This window comes from Sapajus apella, unplaced genomic scaffold, assembly GCF_009761245.1.
Source record: "Sapajus apella isolate SASKATOON/1434 unplaced genomic scaffold, GSC_monkey_1.0 scaffold16, whole genome shotgun sequence".
NCBI lineage: Eukaryota > Metazoa > Chordata > Mammalia > Primates > Cebidae > Sapajus > Sapajus apella.
Genome location: NW_022436956.1, coordinates 20619819 through 20639682, shown reverse-complemented (window position 1 = coordinate 20639682; position 19864 = coordinate 20619819). Strand labels below are relative to the sequence as shown.

Here is a 19864-nt window from a genome sequence, read left to right as displayed (position 1 = left end):
AAAGTGGTCTTGGCAGAATTGTCTGAAAGAGACCTTGGCTAGTTTCCCCCTCTCCCCATAAAGGGACCTCAGAATGGAGGGGTCTGGGCTAAGGATGCAGATATGCCTAAGAGCATGGCTGGTCTAGGTGGCCTGACTCCTTGATTGTAACACCCTGCAGAGACTGCGACACACTGGCTGTGTACAAACTTTAGTGCAGAACTGTGAGACCTGTCCAGTAAAGCCTTTGAGACTTTTCTGATAAAGCCTTTGTAATGACCTATGATTGGGCCTGAAAGATGATGACACGTAAGATTTTGGTTAGGAGCCAGGATCCTCAGAGATTACTTTTTTTTTTTTTTCATAAGAAATTGAGCAGGCCAGGGAAAAAGCTTCAGATGCTGGTATATGGTGGTGTAAGTCCTAATTAATAGACCTGTTTGCCACCTCATCACTGCAGTGAGATTGTCCTGTTAATCAGCCCCATCCATATACATAGAGCATCTAGGTGGCTTTTTAAGTACGTATCATAATGGTATGAACAGATGGCTAAGGATTTCAGGTATTGGAGAAACATTTCCTGTGTGAAAGAAAAACCAAATAGTCACACAGATAAAAGGAACCTAGAAGAAACAGACAATTTCAAGAATAAAATAAAACTTCAAATAACACATGTATTAGTAATAAAACAAATATATTCATAGAAATCAGGGAAAATGTTGTATCCAGAGAACAATTAAATTCTGTGAAAAAGAACATTCAGAGAACAAATAGGATCTTTTCCAGTTTAGAAAAACTGACGACTAAAAAAAACCAGCAATAGAAGTGCCAAAATATATGTCAAGATACTTTTGCAGAAAATATAGCAAAAATATAAAGAGGTATAAAATTTAAAAATTAAGAAGACTAGAAAATAAATCCAAGAGATAGAATATTGAAGTGTCAGGAATTACAGAAGAGAGTAGAGAAAATGGCAGGGAGGCCATTACCAAAGAAGTAATAATACAATCTCTCTGAAATTAAGAACACTGACCTCTAGTTTGAAAAGATCCATAGTATGTCCAACACAATAAATGAAAAAGTCCCTACTGTCAGACCTGATCTCTGCAGGGCGGTCTTGCGTATCAGACAAGCCAGGTCCAACCTGAGCAGTCTTTGGTCTGCTGGCCTCTCCCAGGGCCCCAGCCTGGCCACACCTGCTTACAGGGCAGCCTTGGGGCCCTGGGGGCCCACATCATAGCTTCTGTGTCTGTGGACCATGTCTGACCTGTGGAAAACTCCAGAGAGGTGGCGTCTATGGCCATACATTAGCCTGCAAGTTTTCTCCCCATACTACAGCTTCCCCTGAGCCCATGGCAACTCCCCACATCACATGGCTGGTGTGTGTCTGCAGGGGCGGGTTTTGCTTCATTTGCCCTGCCAGTAGGAGTGCAGTGTGCACCCCCACCCCCAGCCCCCCCGTGATGGTTGTTGCAGACAAATCCTTGGCCGGCACAGAGCCAGGAAGCCTTACCTAGCCAGTGCCCAACCCTTGCACTGATCCTGTACAGAAAACAGGGCATCCTCCCACACCCAGAGTGATCACTTCTGCTTAATGGGGATAGAGAAGGCACCCAGACCTGTTCTGCCCCAAGCCAATGCCACCTCCACTGCAACAGCACACACAGTCTCCAGCAGGGTCCCCCACACCCTCACCAGCTGCCTTGCCTCTACCACTGTGGTGAACGACCACAAGGGAGGCAGGTGTCCCCACATTCTCTAGCACTCTGCTGCAGCTGCCACACCCTGGCACCTCCAGCACAAGTGGATTCCAAACCTGGAGGAGCCAGAGAACAAAGTCAGGCTCAATACAAGTCCTCCACAGTAAGAACATGCATTCCAGGAGTTGGGAGTTGAGTGTTGGCCCCCTAAAATCTCCCAGAAATGAAGCCAGCTGGCTTAATCTGCCTTATACTACAATCAGACCCTTGAAGTCATCAAATAGGACAAGGTAGAAAAACTCCAAAGGTCAGCAACCTCAAAGATTGAAGGTTGATAAACCCACAAAGATGAGAAAGAATAAGTGCAAGAATGCTGAAAACTCAAAAAGTCTGAGTGCCTTCTGTCCTCCAAGTGATCGCATCATCTCTCTAGCAAGAGTTTGAAACCCAACTGAGGCTGAGGTGGCTAAAATGACAGAAATAGAATTCAGAATATAGACAGGTATGAAGTTCCGTGAACTACAGGAGCACATTGTAACCCAATAGAAGGAAGCTAAAAATTATGATAAAACATTGTAGGAATTGACACACAAAATAGCCAGTATAGAGAAAATGTAGCTAACCTGAAAGAGCTGAAAAACACACTATAAGAATTTCATAATGCAAGTATTAATAGCAGAATAGACCAAGTAGAAGAAAGAATCTCAGAGCTTTAAGACTAGCTTTCTGAAATAAGGCAGGCAGACGATAATAGTGAAAAAGGAATAAAAAGGAATTAAAACCTCCAAGAAATATGGGATTATTTAAAGAGACTGAATCTACAACTGATTGGTCTACCTGAAAGAAATCGGGAGAACAGAACCAACTTGGAAAACATATTTCAGGATATCAGCCATGAGAACTTCCCCAACCTAGCTAAAGAGGCCAACATTCAAATTCAGGAAATGCAGAGAACCCCAGTAAGATACTTCACAAAAAGATCATCCTGAAGACACATGATCATCAGATACTCCAAGGTCAAAATGAAAGAAAAATGTTAAAGCCAGCCAGAGAGAAAGGCCAGGTCACATACAAAGGAAGTCCATCAGACTAACAATGGACCTCACAGCTGAAACCCTACAAGGCAGAAGAGATTGAGGGCCAATATTCAACATTTCTTAAAGAAAAGAAATTCCAAACCAGAATTTCATATCTGGCCAAACTAAGTTTCATAAGTGAAGGAGAAATAAAATCCTTTTCAGACAAGCAAATGCTGAGGGAATTTATTACCACCAGACCTGCTTTACAAGAGATCCTGAAGAAAGCACTAAATATGGAAAGGAAAGACTATTACCAGCCTCTAAGAAAACACACTGAAGTACCAGACCAGTGACACTATAAGGCAACCACATAAACAAGTCTGCAAAATAACCAGCCAACATCATGATGACAGAATCACATTCACACATATCAATAATAACCTTGAATGTAAATGGGCTAAATGCCCCAATTAAAAGACATAGAGTGAAAGACACAGAGTGACAAACTGGATAAAGATCCAAGATTTATTGGTATGCTGTCTTCAAGAGATCCATCTCACATGCAGTGACACATGTAGGCTCAAAATACAGGAATGGAGAAAAATCTACCGAGCAAATGGAAAACAGAAAAAAGTAGGGGTTGCAATCCTAGTTTCTAACCGAACAGGCTTTAAACCAAGAAATATTTTTTGTTTTTAAAAAAGAAAGACAAAGAAGGGCATTACATAATGGTAAAGGGTTCAATTCAACAAGAAGATCTAGCTAATTTAAATATCTATGCACCCAACACAGGAGCACTCAGATTCATGAAGCAAGTTCTTAGAGACCTTCAAAGAGACTTAGACTCTTATGCAATAATAGTGGGAAACTTTAATGCCCCACAGACAATATTAGACAGATCATTGAGACAGAAATTAACAAAGGTATTCAGGAACTGAACTCAGCACCAGATCAAATAGACCTGATAGATATTTATGAAACTGTCCACCCAGAAACAACAGAATATATATTATTTTCATTGCCACATGGCACATACTCTAAAATTAATCACATAATCGGAAGTAAAACACTCTTCAGCACATGCAAAAGAACTGAAATCTTGACAGATGATAGTCTCTTGAACTACATCACAATCAAATTAGAATAAGAAATTCACTCAAATAAGAAATTCACCCAAAACCATACAGTTACATGGAAATTGAATAACCTGCTCCACAATAACTTTTGAGTAAATAATGAAATTAAGGAAATCAAGAAGTTCTTTGAAACTAATGAGGACAAATATACCACCTACCAGAATTTCTGGGGCACAGCTAAGGCAGTGTTAAGAGGGAAATTAATAGGACTAAACACACATACCAAAAAGTTAGACAGATCTCAAATTAACAACATCACAACTAAAAGAATTAGAGAACCACGAGCAAACAAATCCCAAAGCTAGAAGAGGCAAGAAATAACCACAATCAGAGCTGAAGTGAAGGAGATTGAGACAGAAAAAACCCTTCAAAAGATCAACAAATACAGGAGCTAGTTTTTTGAAAAAATAAAATAGACCACTAGCTAGACTAAGAAAAAAGAAAAGAAGATTCAAATAAACCCAGTCAGAAATGACAAGGGGGATATTACCACTGATCCAAAAAAAATGCAAATAATCACCACAGAATATTATAAACACCTCTATGCACATAAGCTAGAAAAAAATGGATAAATTCCTGAACATAAACACACTCCCAAAACTGAACCAGGAAGAAAGTGAATCCCTGAACAGACCAGTAACAAGCTCTGAAATTGAGACAGGAATAAATAACCTACTAACCAAAAAAAAAAAAAAAAAAAAAAAAAAAGACCAGGACTAGACAGATTCACAGCTGAATTCTACCAGTTGTACAAAGAAGAGTTGGTACCATTCCTACTTAAACTGTTTTAACAAATTGAGGAGGAGGAACTCCTTTTTAATTCATTCTATGAGCCCAGCATCGTCCTGACACCAAAACCTGGCAGAAAGACAATAAAAAAAGAAAATTTGAGGCCAATATTCTTGATGAACATTGATACAAAAATCCTGAGCAAAATATTGGCAAATTGAATACAGCCTCACATCAGAAAGCTTATCCACGGGGATTAAGTAGGCTTTATCTCTGGAACGCAAGGTTAGTTCAACATACACAAATCAATAAACGTGATTCATCACATAAAAGAACTAAAGAAAAAAACTACACGGTTATCTCAATAAATGCAGAAAAGGCTTTCCATAAAATTCAACATCCATTCATGTTAAAAACTCTCAATAAACTAGGTATTGAAGGAACATATGTCAAAAAAAGATCCATATATGACAAACCCAGAGCCAACATCATACTGAATGGGCAAAAGCTGGAAGCATTCCCCTTGAAAACCAGCACACGACAAGAATGCCCTCTCTCTCACCACTGCTATTTGATATAGTGTTGGAAGTCCTGGCCAGGGCAAGCAGGCAAGATAAATAAATAAAGGACATCCAAATAGGAAGAGAGGAAGTCATACTATCCCTGTTTGCAGATGACATGATCCTATATCTAGAAAACTCCATAGTCTCAGCTCAAAAGCTTCTTAAGATTTTAAACAACTTCAACGAAGTCTCAGAATACAAAATCAATGTGCAAAAAATCACTAGCATTCCTACACAGCAACAACAGTCAAGCCAAGAGCCAAGGCAGGTACAAACTCCCATTCACGACTGCCAAAAAGAATAAAATACCTAGGAATACAGCTAACTATGGAGGTGAAAGATCTCTGCTACAAAACACGGCTCAAAGAAATCAGAGCTGACACAAGCAAATGGGAAAACATTTTATGCTTATGGATAGGAAGAGTCAATATTGTTAAAATGGCCATACTGCCCAAAGCAATTTATACATTCAATGCTATTTCTATTAAACTACCATTGAGATTCGTCACAGAACTAGAAAAAACTATTTATTTTAAAATTCATATGGAACCAAAAGTGAGCCTGAATAGCCAAGGCAGTCCTAAGCAAAAACAACAAACTGGAGGCATCGTGCTACCTGACTGCAAGCTATACTACAGGGCTACAGTAACCAAAACAGCATGGTACTGGTATAAGAACAGATACACACACCAATGGCACAGAATAGAGAACTCAGAAATAAAACTGCATGCATACAACCATCTGATTCTTTACAGCCCTGACATAAACAAGCAATGGAGAAAGGATTCCCTATTCAATAAATGGTGCTGGGATAGCTGGCTAGCCATATGCAGAAGATTGAAACTGGACTCCTTCCTTACACCTTATACAAAAATTATCCCAAGATGGGTTAAAAACCATCTTTAACTGTAAAACCCCTAACTATAAAAACTTTAGAAGAAAATCTAGGCAATATCATTCAGGACATATGCACAGGCAAAGATTTCATCAGCAAATGCAACAAAAGCAAAAATTGACAAATGGGATCTAATTAAAGAGCACAATGAAAAACAAAAAACAAACCCTATCAACAGAGTAAACAGACAACCTACAGATTGGGAGAAAACTTTTGCAAGCGGTGCATCTGACAAAGGTCTAATATCCAGTATTCACGAGGAACTTAAACAAATTTACAAGGAAAAAAACCCTATTAAAAAGTGGGCAAAGGATGTGAAGAGACACTTTTCAAAAAAAGACATGCATATGGCCAAGAAACATATGAAAACAAAGCTCACTGATTATTAAAGAAATGCAAATCAAAACCATAATGAGATACCATCTCACCCCAGTCAGAATGGCTATTATAAAAATTAAAAAACAAAACAAAACAAAACATGCTGGCAAGATTGTGGAGAAAAAGAAATGCTTTTACACTGTTGGTGGGAGTGTAATTAGTTCAGCCATTGTGGAAGACAGCTCAGCCATTCCTCAAAGACCTAAACACAGAAATACCATTTGAACCAGCAGTACCATTATTGGGTATATACCCAAAGGAATATAAATCCTTCTAATAAAGACACATGCATGCGTATGCTTGTTGCAACACTACTCACAACAGCAAAGATGTGGAATTAACTCAAATGCCCATCAGTGATAGGTTGGCTAAATAAAATGTGGTACATATACACCATAGAATACTATGGAGCCATAGAAAAGAATTATATCATGTCCTTTGCATAGACATGGATAGAGCTGGAGGCTATTACCCTTAGCAAACTAACACAGAAACAAAACCAAATACCACATGTTCTCACTTATATGTGGGAGCTAAATGATGAGGACACATGGACACATAGAGAGGGACAACACGCACTGGGGCCTATTTGGGGGTGGAACGTGGGAGTGTGGAAGGAGGGGGAGAGGATCAGGAAAAATAACTATTGGGTGCTAGGCTGAATACGTGAGTGATGAAATAATCTGTACAACAAACTCCCATGACACAAGCTTACCTTTGTCACAAACCTGCACGTGTACCCCTGAACTTAAAAGTTAAAAAAGAGTAAGAGTCCCTAATCCTACTTACTCAAAGACATATTATAACACCATTATAAAGAGATGATTTTAAGAAAAAAGAGAGAGAAAAACAGATGACGTAGTATGTATTATGAAATAATGGCACTGAACTCTGTAGTTATAAAATGTCAGAAAGTAATAGACTTTAAAGCTCTGGTGGGAAATTATTACAAATCAGAATTCTACATCCAGCCAAATAATCCAACAAATGTAAAGGTAGAATGAAGAGATTTTTAGATATGCAAGAAGTAAAAATAAAATTATCTTTTATTTATTTATTTGAGACACGGTCTTGCTCTGTCACCAAGGCTGGAGTGCAGTGGCATGATTTTAGTCATAGCTCACTATAGCCTCAAACTCCTGGGCTTATGTGATCCTCCCACTTCAGCCTCCCCAACAGCTGGGACTACAAGTGCATCCCTCTGTGCCCAGCTGATTTTTAAATTTTTTGTAGATATGAGGGTCTCCCTTGGTTGCCCAAGCTGGTTTCAAAGTGATACTTCTGCCTGAGGCTCCCAAATGCTAGGATTACAGGTGTGAGCCACCACACCCAGCCTTTGTCTCCCTTTCTCAGAAAGTTTTTAGAAGATATGCTTGGGCCAAGTGAGCAATGAGCTTAGAAGACAACAGATGTTTCCTAGGGCAGTGGTGCCTTGGAGTCTCATGTCGATAGCTGATCCAGTTAGAAAGCAATCATTTCCAACAGCAATAGATGAATAAAGGGATCTGGGAAATATTTCTACAGGGATAAAGAGAGAACTTGGCACATTATCTGACAGTGCTGCTATTTTGGAAAGCAAAATTGGGAGAAATTTGGCAGATATGATAGAGGATGTGGACAAATTAAAGATAAATACATAGAAAACCAAGCAAATGAAAAAATGGCAATTATTAATTTTAGTAAAACCAAAAAATTTTATAACTTTTTGGGCAGAGAAAGGAAGGTGTACTACTTGGCTCAACAGATGATAGTAAAATTTAATTAGTAATGCAAACACTAACTTGATTTAAAAACTATACATAATTGTAACAAGAAAATATAGTAAAGGAAAATGAACCGTGTGAAGAGAATGAAATCTTCTACTACCAACCTAGGAAATTAATAGAAAATATCAAAATAGATAAACCAAGAAAAAACAGTGTTGTAAACATTGTTGGTTGACCTACTCAGAATTCTTTCTACTAACAATGTAGGGTGGCTACGTGCTTACTGGAAAAAATATATGTATTTTCCTGCTTTTATTGTTAGTAAGAGTGGTTGCCTTACACATTCTGGCCAGTTCCGCATGATCAGAAGTCACTGGGTGGGGCTTCTAGGAAGCCTTGTTAGAAATGGGCTCATGGGTCTGGAACGTGCCTTCTCCTGTCACTCTTGGCCCTTCCTCTTCTTGCCTGGAACACAGTTGCATAGCCAGAGGTAGCGCATCTGTCTTGAGACTCCAAGGCCATAAACATGAGAAAGAAAGTCATATGTCAAGGAGGCTGAGCAGAAAGAGGGGTCTCAGAGAGGGCTTTGATGATGTAATGGGGAGCTGCTGTCTCAGCCCTGGGTTGCCTCTGGGATTCTTTCACCTAAAAAAACACAACTCATCATTTGTTTAGAAAATTGAGATTCATACAGCTGAAGAAGATACATAAACACAGTATTTAAAAAGCGTGGCGGCAAATCGTTGATATGGTTTGGATATTTATCCCTTTCACATCTTATGTTGAAAAGTGATCCCCACAGTTGAACGTGGGGCCTGATGAGAGGTGTTTGGGTCATGGGGGCTGACCCCTCATGAATGGCCTGGTGCCCTCCCTGTGGCTTTGAGTGGTAATGCATTCAGGTGATAACAGGTTGTTTAAAGAAGCCCGGCACCTCCTCTCTGTCCTGCTCCGTCTCCTGCCATGTGACCTGGCTCCTCCGTCTTTGCTTTCTGTGAGTGAAAGTTTCCTGAGGCCTCTCCAGAAGCAGATGCTGGTGCCATGCTTGTACAGCCTGTGGGACCACGAGCCAAATGAACCTCTTTTCTTTATAAAGTACCCACTCTCAGGTATTCCTTTATAGCAGTGCAAAACAGACTCATACCGTAGTTTAAAACAGTTAAAATAATTCAAAGTGGTTGCACCTAGGGGAGGGGAGAGCATGGTAGAAAGTACTGGAGTTTTTTGGTATAGTTGATGCTACAGTGAGCTCGATTTGATGTTTTGGATAAATGTGTGTTTAAGTTCAATAAGATACAAGCTAATAAGAAAAAAAAAATGTTTCTGAATGGGACACTTGGATAGCTTCCTGTTTTACTTAAAATAAAATCCAAACTCCTTTAACAGATTTTCCATGGCTGGCCCTGGACACCTTCCTGCCTTATCTTTTGTCACTTCCCCACTGTGTCCCCTGTCCCCCCCCACTCCGGCCTTCCCCACAGTCTAATTCCCAGCCATATTGTCTTCTGTCAGTTTTGGGAACACTTTCAGTACATTTCACATGAAGCTTCCTCTAGGTCAGTCAGGGTCCCAGCAGAAAAGGGATGACAGGGTCAAACTTGGTAGCCAGGTAAGTTTAGTAAAGGGTAAAGGAAACCAACAAGGGGTGATACAGCACTCTTGGGCTTGCAGCAGTAGGGAGCCATCCATCCCTAGGCTTGAAGGACTAAAGAGAGCAGCTGTGTGGGGAAGGTCATCTGATAGGATTGTGGCCTTTGGGAGAACAAGGCTGGTAACCAATGTGTATTTTGATACGAAGATCGCCCTGTTCACTGTTAATTAAAGTGATTGGGACAGTTGTTAATAGGAAAATATCCTGTCTGTTTGCACATTGTGTTGGAAGGATTGTTTATCTTATGTAAAAAGCTCTGCCCTTCTGTGCTTTGTCTCTGATAGTCACACGGGCCAGGGCCTCACAGGGCACATGTGGAGGCCTCATGCAGCAAAAGGCTTCTTGGGTATGCAGGTACTGGCACAATTCAGCATTTGTGGGTTTGAAACCAGAGCGCAATCAGTATTGACCTGAGAGGTGCCACTGGAAAACTGGCCTGTAAGATGATCCTGTCACAGTCCTGGCATCTTGCCTTCCAGAGAATCAATGCTCCTTCACTGGGGTGGGTGAGTAGCATTGACGGGGAGATCTGGCACCCCCAGAACAAAGTGAAGCTGACCAGGTTGGTGCCATTGTTGAAGTTGAAGACCTTTCCTGAAGCACTTGCCATCAGGGCTGGGGAGGACACCCTGGCCCTCAGGAAGTCCCCGCTGTATTGCTTCCTGTGTCCCAAGTGGCACCTCAACTCCAGTAGGATGTCCAGCTGGCCCCCACTGCAGTACATGTCTCAAGGGTTGAGGATGGTGGCTGTGCTGTGCTGTGCTCACCTGGGTGAAGGATTTGGGTGGGATCAGCTGGTCTAGTTTCTCCGTGATTTCCTTTATTCTCAGCTTAGTCTCTGCTGTTGAAGCTTCTGGACACGATGGTGCTTCATGATAGAAGAGACTATTAGGAAGGGATCCCTATGATGAAGAAAGACAGGCATGTCTTGTCCTCACCAAAAGTGAAATGGCAGAAAATGTGACTTCTTATGTGGATGCAGCTGAACCTGTCCTTATTTCATTAACCTTAATAATGCATTTATATCTTTATTCATGTATAACTACTGAAGTGTTCAATCTAGAAATTGGCCATAATTAAAATGCTGAAAGTTTTGAGTAAATCACATGAGTCAGTTGTTCCATTTGTGCTTTAGCCACTTATTCCATAGGATGTTAAAAACCCATTTAGAAAACCCATTGAACCTAAAAATATATGGCTAAGAAAAAGTTATTTGATTAAAAAAATGATTACAATAGCAAATTGAAAGAAGTCATTATTAAGAAATATTGCAGCATTTCTGAGTCTTAATAGAATGAAAGGAAAAATCATAATAAAAAATTAGCATTGTCAACAGTGAAATGCAAAGACATTTTTGTAAAAATTCATTAAATTTTGAATGGGTATCATGTGAACATGGTACAAAATTCAAGACACAAAGAAGAATGAAGCATGGAAATCTCTCTTTCGTTCCTGTAGGAACATAGTTCCACATAGTTTTCCTCTCCAAATTAATCACTCTCATCTTCCTTATAAATACTTTTCTAGAGCCTAAGTGTACATATGCATGTGTACATGCATATATCACGTATATTTTCATTTTTACATAAAATGCATTGTTCTACACCTTGCTTTTTTATGTAATGATGTGTTTTGAATGTCTTTTCATTTCAGTACATATTGAACTTCCTCAGTCATCCATTAAGATGGATGCACAACATTCCACTTTATGAATAAGCAGTCTCTTATTGCTGTACATATAGATTTCCCCATTCTTTTGCTATTATAGATTATCCCAGTCTTTTCCTATTGAAAATATAAGCTTGTACTTGCATCCTGGAAATGGAATTACTACATTGAAGTTTAAAACATGCCCATGTTCTGATAAATAGAAAGGTTTGTGTTTTTATTCTTGTGATTTTCTTTCTTTCCTTTTTTGAGACATGGCTACTCTATTGGCCAGTCTGTAGTGCAGTGACACTATCATGGTTCACTGCAACCTTCATCTCTTGGGCTCAAGTGATCCTCCTGCCTTAGCCTCCCAGGCAGCTGGGACCATCAGCATGCACCACCACACCCAGCTAATTTTTTGATACTTTGTAGGAATGAGGTCTCACTATGTTGCCCAGGCTGGTCTCAGACTCCTGGGCTAAAGTGATCCTCCCACCTCAGCCTCCCAAACTGTTGGGATTACAGGCATAAGCCACCATGCCCAGCCATGATTTTCTTTATATAACATAAACATTTATATATATAATTCATTAATGTAAAATACTTCATCTTTTCTTTATTCAGCAGTGTTTACTCCCTAGCATAAACAAGTGACTAAAATATTTATTTATGCCTCCTTGCTCCAATTTTTTCCTATGACTATATTTTTGCTTATTTTCTTTATGTTTATATCTATTTTCTTAAAAACATGTTTTAACAAGCTATGTCTATATTTATATATATGCTGTTAATAAGTAGTATCTTTTAATATGAGGCTAAAACGACAGTGGGGGGTGGGGAGTTGGGGAGGGATAACAAGGGGAGGAATGCCAGATATAGGTGATGGAGAGGAAGGCAGCAAACCACATTGCCATGTATGTACCTATGCAACAATCCTGCACGTTCTTCACATGTACCCAAAAACCTAAAACGCAATAAAAAATGATAAGTATCTCCACCAACTTTTATTTACAACATTTCTGTAGTAACATAGTATATAATGTTTACATTGTTTTCCATTTATAATCTCCATAGTTTTATTTTGTTCATTCGTTAGTACTATAATTAAGTGAATTCAGTGCTTGTCATTATTCTGTTTATAAGAGTCTTTATCATTTATCTCTTGTTTAGCTGAAGGTAGTCTTTTACATATTTTTTAAAGAAGAGCTTATGAGAGCTATATCCCCTGAGTTTGTTGTAATAGTTGGATTTTTTAAAAAGTTGAATCTATAAATAACCTGGGATTTATTTGATATGTGGTATGAGGTGAGAATACAAATTAACTTGTAACCTCCAGTAATGTGTAAGATCCAGGGAAACAATTTTGCTTTTTACTTCTTTAACCTTCAGGAGGATGAAACTGTCCAAGAGACAAATTAAGAATTAATACATGCTTTCCTTTGAGGAAACTGAGACTTCAAACAGAAAAACACATGTTCAGTGAATCTGAGGGTGTAGCTGAGAAAATAGTTCAGATAATTAACTGTAGGGCCCTGGTTGGGGAGAAAAGGAAATTGGAACCAGAAAGAGTCTGATAAGATGAAAGAAAAGGGAAGAAACAAGAAAACAGTGCCTGGCATTCGATCTATTTTTGTTTACTGAATTTGTGACTGAATTCAGAGTTTCTGGGAGGCGCAATGAGAGTGAGCTGATCAGAAATAAAGAAGAGTAAGAGGCTGTGGTTAGAAGAAAGTCATGTGAAAGGACAGTCTTTCTGCAGGAGAGCAATTCAGGTGATAACAAGGCTCGGGGTGTGTCTCTCAAAGTGGGTTGTCAAAACACATTAGATTTGCAGGTACTGGTATTTCAAAAGAAAAATCACCAGAAAACTTCAATTTTCAATTGATTTAGAGGGGGCTGATGGAAAGGTTTTGGGAAAAGATGAAGGTTTAGCCAGATACCTGATCATTCAGTGAATATGGGGCAAACAGTGGATGCTATGAGGTTAGTCTTATGTTCCTTTCACAGATTAAGCAATTAAGCAAGAAGATGTTAAGTCGTTTGCCTATAGCCACACAATAACTACCAGAGTCAAAATTCAAATCCAGGCAATTGCTGGATTTAAGGTTAAATCCAACTGTTTTCTTCTTTCTCCCCTTTTCTTTCATCTTATCAGACTCCTTCTGGTTTCAATTTCCTTTTCTTCCCAACCAGGGCCCTACGGTTAATTATTTGAACTGTTGGATTAAGCCTGAGATCTAATGCTTCTGCAGCCCTATCTCTTAGTTGTGTTTGGGGTGGGGGTGCGCTGTTGCTGTTAATTGTGTTTGAATGCAATCCTAGGGTTGGTGGAGAGACTGAGGAGCACACCAAAGCTCCTGGACTCTTGTCTTATACTAGGTGTAGTAGGGACATTCAAGCAAGGGTAGGATACCCAAGAGCCTACTCCAGAGCAATTCAAAATTTAGTAGGAGTCACAAGTTAAGAGAAAACAGGTTTAACTCTATCCATTTTGCTTACCTTGGTCTCTCAGATTACAAAATTATGAGTAAAATGAAGGAATATCAAATCCCAATTAAAGAAAGTCTACTTGTCCATAATTCATCATCAGACTGTTTAATGCTATGCTCTTGGTCTGACCTGGGATAGGTTGCATTCTGAGATAGATTTTATTTCATAAGTGGAGAAAGTAAGCCTTAATGTTATTATTGTTATTTAAAAACTTTTTTTGGAATTCTGACAATTGTGAAAATGATCTATATAATGAGCCTTAACAGAAGTGCCGTGGTATTTTATAAATCATCTTATCTGAAAATAAGAGTGCACACAAGGAGAGGAACTGCACACACAGCCACATGAAAAGGTGGTCCCTTTTGGACCATGCTGTTCCTTCTGGAATGCTTTCACACCTTTCCCTCTGGGTTGCTTTCTCTGTCCATCCTCTTCTGCCTCCCCGAGCCCTACTTCTTCTTCTAGTCTTGCTTAGATATCACTTCCTCTGGGATGCTTTCCCCGTGCCCTCATCTCTGGGATGGGTGACCCATGTGTTCACACTGGCACCTTCCATAGCAGGCATCATGCAGTATTGCAGTAGCCTGAAACTTACTGGTATTCTCTATCATCGTTAATGAGGACAGGGACCACACCTGTCCTATTCAATGCTGTGTCCCCATCTCAAGGCCTGCCATGTAATAGTTGATGAGTAAATAAGCGTTTACTGAATGAATGATTCTCAGACCAGAGCCTTGTTATTCCTCACAGCTGCTTCAATATCTTCTCCTTTGGGATCTTTCAGGTTCTCAATATATATCGTTAGCATAATCAAAAAGGAGGGAAATTGAAGACAAGGTGATTTGTGGCTGTATGTAAACTTTTTGGAAAATCCAGGTTTTCTGCTTCTTATATGATTTGTCCTCTCCCTGTACGATAATGTCAGCTGCACACCCCTCCTCCCTTACAGGAGGTGGAAAGAAGTTTCCGTGATTATTCTCACTATAAACACAACATTTTGGTCTCTTGTTCGTAGATGATCAAGGTGCTATTCTGTTTTATTTTGATTCTTCCTTCTCTCAATTCATGGAATATTTATTTTTGGTTAATTTCTGAAATGTGCTGTGACCCTTTTTTATGGACACTACCATTTATCTTCTGTTTTATGTCATGTTCTAGATATACAGAGATACAGCATCACTTATTTGACAAATATTTATTGCTTCTACTATGTGCTGGGCCCAGTGTTAAGGACCAAGGATGAATAAAATGGCTCCAAGGATAGAGCTGGGGTCACAGCTGTGCATCTCCATGGAGGATGCTTCCTCCACTCTGGTGGATTGGAGGAGAATAGAGAAACAAGAGGTTGGGGGTCAGGAAGTAGGGGGAGAAGGAGGCTTGGTGGGAAGCTGACACCAAAGTGGCACACAGAGCACTTAGCGGCCTTCGTAAACCATGCCCCAACAGAGGCCCCAGCTGCACCTGGTGGCTCTGCTCCCACAGCTTTGCATCTGTGAATCCTCCTCTTTGTTATAGCCACACAAGTACCAGGAGGAGGCACACGCCATGGATGTGACTCTTAGGAATGCTGGGAAAAAGTTCACAAGTTGCTTAGGCGCCTCGATGTCTTGGCCTCCTGTGAGGTTGGAGCAGGCTCTGCAGTATGCGATGATGGAACCAAGTGTTCCCACACTCCAGGTATCAATATAGGGTTGAATGTGCCTCCCTGCTATTTGGTGTTCATCTTCACACCCGCACTCCATTTTCCATACCAAGAGCTGCAATTAACACAATTCAGGCTTAGAGACCAGGAGCAGTGGCGGGAATCACTGTGCTCAGCATCTGCCTTGAGATCTGCTGAGAGGTAGAAAACTTTAGAATCAGCACGTTCAGCCCACAGCCATTGCGCTGTGCTCTAAGTGTTATACCTTTAGGCTGTAAAACATGCCTAGACAGCCAAGGGGCCACATGGAATATTTCAATGAAGGAAAACTCTATCTTTAAAGAAGATGCTGCCAGCTACTGGCCTCAGGTGAAGACCGGTAAAATAAACCTTGACAAAAAGGGAATGTTCTTACTGTATGTAAGGGTACCTTGTTTTTGTGAATGGGGTTCTTGTCCGGATGTCTGAAGATCTTTTGGATATATTTGGAATTTGAAATCTTAATTGTTGGAAATTGAATAGATAGAAGGGGGAATTGAGAATTGGGGAGACCATCACTTTGCACTGAGGTATCTTTTGCTCTGTGGTGACACCTGAGAGTGTCAAAAATCTTGACTCATCCAGGGAAGGGCTGTGAATTAGCAGAAATGTTTTTGGGGAATAAAAATGAAGCTTTTTTTTCTCTATTCTTTTTATACTCTATGTTTGCAAATTTACTTACCTCAGCCAGGAAGGTCAATGGAAATTAATTTGCACTTACATTGGATACAAGATGAGAGAACTAGAAATTAATTTCTTGAGTTTACTGTGAAATTTTGAACATTTACACATTCATGCTATAAAGAAGTATTACCCTAGTCAATCTCATGCAAAATGGCAGCTTTTACAATCTGTTTAGCATACCAACAAACCATTCTTATTAGTTATGACATGCATGTTAATAACAGGGACAAGATTTCCAGATTTCCTTTTCTTATAAGACCACAACCATTGGTAAGAACCCCAAGAACAAAACCAGGATGTCCACGCATAATGTGACCAAGGTTGCAGATGGGTTAACAGAATTGACTCCACAATCTTGAGAGGCACATCCACACACATTTTATGAACATTTTATATGACAGTTGTTAAATTTTGATAACCATTTTTCAAAGCATGCGTACTTTTCTAAAGGTACTTTACAGAAAATACTTCCCCCCTAATTTGGTAAAAGGATTCATTCTGTGAGCCTATTAAATTAGTATGAATAATAAAGTAACTTTCAGCCTCATATGCTTTCCTCTTATTGGTTCTTATTTCATTAACACTTATTCTCAGTTGTAAATTCTGGCGCTTTCTAAAGAAATGGTAAAATCTCTTTCTAAAGAGATGGTAAATGTTTTAATAAATTTCTCTTTGGGGGGAAAAAGAAACAAAACTTAGTCTCTTTCCTCAAGATGTTTACAATCTATTAGAGATGACAGATACTTTTAAAAATACATGTTTCTGTTTCTATTATGGAGCAAATGCAAAAACACTGTGGAAACATTCTTTTTTTTTTTTTTTTTGAGATGGACTCTCATGCCATCGCCCAGGCTGGAGTGCAGTGGCGCAATCTCGGCTCACTGTAACTTCCGCCTCCCAGGTTCAAGCAATTCTCCTGTCTCAGCCTCTCAAGTAGCTGGGACTAGAGGCACCTGCCACCATGCCTGGCTAATTTTTGTATTTTTAGTAGAGATGGGGTTTTACCTTGTTGGCCAGGAGTTCGAGACTAGCGTGGCTGATCTCGAACTCCTGACCTCAGGTGATCCACCCACCTCTCAAAATGCTGGGATTAGAGGCATGAGCCACTGCACCTGGCCAGGAAACATTATTCTTTCTGGGGGTGTCAGGGAAAGCTTCACAGAAGAAATAAAATTCAAACTGGGTTTTAAAGGGTGATGGGGAGTTTGACACGTGGAAGGAGGGGCAGGAGGACCTTCTAGTCAGAAGGAGCAGCATGTAGAGTGGTGCAAAGGCTTGAGAGACTGATGTATTTGAACACATATTTGTCTTGTGTGTGGGATATTTTTAAAAGAAATTTTATGTATGTATTTTTAAAATCACATACATTTAAGGCATACAAGTGTGATGTTTTGATATACATATGCATAGTGAAATGATCACTATAGTCAAGAAATTAACATATTCCTCACTGCACAATTACCTTTTTATTGAGGTAGAATACCTAAAATCTAGTCTTTCAGCAAATTTTCCGTATACAATATTAACTATAGTCCTCATGCTGTACATTAGCTCTCTAGACATTCATCCAGTAGAACTGCAAGTTTATACCCTTTGACCTACAGCTTCCCATTTTCTCTTCCTCCCAGCCTGGATAACCACCATTCCACTCTGTTTCTATGTGTAATTTTTAAGTTTCATATATAAGTGAGATCAAGCAATATTTTTCTTTCAGTATTATTTCTTTCCTTCAATATTGTTATTTTACTTAGCATAACGTCCTCCAGGTTCACCCATGTTATTGCAAATATAGGAGCATCTCCTTTTATAAGGCTGAATGATATTCCATTGTACATATATGCCACAATTATTTATCTGTTCATCTATTGATGGGCACTTATGTTGTTTCTACATCTTTGCTGTAGTGAATAATGCTACATTGAGCATGAGAATGTAGATATTCTGTGAAGTGCTGATTTCATTTCCTTTGGGATACTCAGCAGAGGGATTGCCAGGTCATATGGTAGTTCTATTTTTAATTTTTTGAGGAACTGCCATACTGTTTTCCATAATGACTGTACCAACTTACATTCCCACCAAAAGTGTATGAGAGTTCCCTTTGTGTATGAGAAAATATTAACATATCCTCATCTTTAGCAACCACCTATATATATATTGGTGACTTCCAAATTGAGCATCTTTCTTATAAACCTCTCTCCTGAATTCAGACTCATATTCTATCTACAAGACATCTGCATTTTGATATTTGTATGGGAACCTTCACTTCATTATAACTAAAACCTAAATTCATTTTATCCTTTTCCCCAATATCTTCCTTCCCCTTTATTTTCTTCAGTGAATGTTAGAGTTCTCCTTCAAGTTATTTGTGTCAAATTTGTAGGTATCATGGAAACTTCTCATTGAGCCTCAAGGGAAAAATTATTGAATATTACCATGTGCTAGAACTAGGTAAACATTTTCCATATATCATATAATTTAATGCTTTGAATTTAATATTGAAGAAATTGAAGTTTAGAGATTAAATTCCTAAATTGGCTGAGTTGGTAAGTGAAGACACTAAAATTCAAAACCAGGTCTGACTTCAATCTTCATATTGTTTTCATTACGCCACATTGGCCATAAATATCTTGCCTCATTTCTCTTTCTGAGAGGCAAATGTAATCATGTCCTGTCTGTATTATGATTCTTTAACCACTCCCCTTTACTTTTAGGATAAAGCCCACATTCCTTAGCATGTCATATAAATCTTTCCTAATTTGGGTGCTGCCTCCCCATTTCCTTCTCATTAACTCTCTGCATTTGTTTTTTGTCACTAAAGGTTCATAATTCTTGCCATTTCCTGAATGAGACTTTTGTCAACAAGATTGTCCTACTTCTCCCGCTCCTTCCTTCTTGTCAACTTGATTCTCTCATTCTTCATGAATGAGTCCAGGTAATACTTCCTGTATAAAACTTCATAGCTTCTCTCTATCGTAGAGTTCAGGTTTTGTTTGTTTCTGTGTTTCTATAACGTCTTGACTCTTGTTATATTGCATTGCTTTGAATCTACCTGCTTGGTCTTCTCCATTAGATTAAGGATGATGGTCTTTTTGCCCCATTCCTTTGTATAAAAATTGGCTAACAAGCATGTGGCACAGAGTAGATGACAGTAATTGTTTATTTAAACAAAATATGGTTTTCCAGCTTTGAAAACTAAGTGGATACTAATATCATTGATCAAGAAATGGAATCACAGAAAGAGGTGAAAATTTGGTAGAGAGGAGATATTGCTTTTGGCATTAATGTGATGTATTTGAGGTCTGTCAATTGGAAAGGGAGATGTTTCATGCAAAGTTGGTCTTAGACTGGAAAGCTGAAAATACAGCCAGTGCTCGACTTACGAACACGGTCGGGACTGTGGACTGGTAGTAACAGGATTTGCTCGTAAGTTGAGTAGGCTATATGTACAGTTGAAATGGTGCACATGGAGATGGTAGTGCTGTCAGAAGCTGGTCCGCACTGCCGTACGCCCAGCTGGGCAATGTTTGCACTGCCAGACACGGAGCAGTCGTGGCTAGCGATTGTGGTCGTAAAGCCGAATGGTCTTAAGTTGCATAGGTGGTA

The 19864-nt window shown here is 39.4% G+C and overlaps 2 long non-coding RNA genes across 8 annotated transcripts in view; one reads left to right on the top strand and one right to left on the bottom strand.

Annotated features, from left to right (window-relative positions):
• LOC116556257 overlaps window positions 1-19864 on the top strand; it is a 120944-nt gene that overhangs the window by 35150 nt on the left and 65930 nt on the right. For 2 of the 7 annotated variants that reach the window (XR_004270911.1, XR_004270912.1), the window contains exon 1: window positions 18739-19193. The exons of 4 other annotated variants lie outside the window; for them this stretch is intronic. This is a non-coding gene — a long non-coding RNA (uncharacterized LOC116556257). Of the gene's footprint in view, window positions 1-18738; window positions 19194-19864 lie in introns of those variants that run through there. One more of the 7 variants, XR_004270913.1, reaches the window with a different exon arrangement.
• On the bottom strand, window positions 3649-4234 carry LOC116556258. The gene is made up of 3 exons (XR_004270914.1): window positions 4086-4234; window positions 3731-3735; window positions 3649-3659 (listed from the first exon to the last, which is right to left on the bottom strand). It is a non-coding gene; the product is annotated as an uncharacterized LOC116556258 (long non-coding RNA).